The sequence below is a fragment of the Bison bison genome, unplaced genomic scaffold (assembly GCF_000754665.1).
Source record: "Bison bison bison isolate TAMUID 2011002044 unplaced genomic scaffold, Bison_UMD1.0 scf7180017864066, whole genome shotgun sequence".
Classification (NCBI taxonomy): domain Eukaryota; kingdom Metazoa; phylum Chordata; class Mammalia; order Artiodactyla; family Bovidae; genus Bison; species Bison bison.
This window is the reverse complement of record NW_011494638.1, coordinates 7,864,880-7,866,210: the sequence shown is the minus strand read 5'-3', so window position 1 is coordinate 7,866,210 and position 1,331 is coordinate 7,864,880.

Here is a 1,331-nt window from a genome sequence, read left to right as displayed (position 1 = left end):
ACTACTTTGCCAACAAAGGTCCGTCTAGTGAAGGCTATGGTTTTTCCAGTGGTCATGTATGAATGTGAGAGTTGGACTGTGAAGAAAGCTGAGTGCCGAAGAATTGATGCTTTTGAAGTGTGGTGTTGGAGAAGACTCTTGAGAGTCCCTTGGACTGCAAGGAGATCCAACCAGTCCATTCTGAAGGAGATCAGTCCTGGGTGTTCTTTGGAAGGAATGATGCTAAAGCTGAAACTCCAATACTTTGGCCACCTCATGTGAAGGGTTGACTTATTGGAAAAGACTCTGATGCTGGGAGGGATTGGGGGCAGGAGGAGAAGGGGATGACAGAGGATGAGATGGCTGGATGGCATCACTGACTTGATGCACATGAGTTTGGGTTAACTCTGGGAGTTGGTGATGGACAGGGAGGCCTGGCGTGCTGCATGTCATGGGGTCGCAAAGAGTCAGACACGACTGAGCAACTGAACTGACACAGTCAAAGGCTTTAGAATAGCCAGTGAAGCAGAAGTAGATGTTTTTCTGGAATTCTGTTGCTTTTTCTATGATCCAATGGATGTTGGCAATTTGATCTCTGGTTCCTCTGCCTTTTCTAAATCCAGCTTGTGCATCTGGAAGTTATTGGTTCACATGCTGTTGAGGCCTAGTTTGAAGAATTTTGAGCATGACTTTGCTAGCATGTGAAATGAGTGCAATTGTGTGGTGATTTGAACATTCTTTGGCATTGCCCTTCTTTAGGATTGAATGAAAACTGACCTTTTCCAGTCTTATGGCCACTGCTGAGTTTTCCAAATTTGCTGGCATATTGAGTGCAGCAAGCACTTTAACAGCATCATCATTTAGGATTTGAAATAGCTCAGCTGGAATTCCATCACCTCCACTAGTTTTGTTTGTAATAATGCTTCCTAAAGTCCACTTGACTTCATACTCCAGGATGTCTGGCTCTAGGTGAGTGATCACACCATTGTGGTTATCTGGGTCATTAGGACTTTTTGGTACAGTTCTTCCGTATATTCTTGCCACCATTACTTCATCTCTTCTGTTTCTCTTAGGTCCTTGCCATTTTTGTCCTTTATTGTGCCCATCTTTGTATGAAATGTTCCCTTTGTATCTCTAATTTTCTGGAAGCGATCTCTAGTATTTCTGTTCTATTGTTTTCCTATATTTCTTTGCATTGTTCACTTAAGAATTTTACCAAGCTCTATGGTGATTGCAGCCATGAAATTAAAAGACACTTACTCCTTGGAAGGAAAGTTATGACCAACCTAGATAGCATATTCAAAAGTAGAGACACTACTTTGCCAACAAAGGTCCGTCTAGTCAAGGCTATG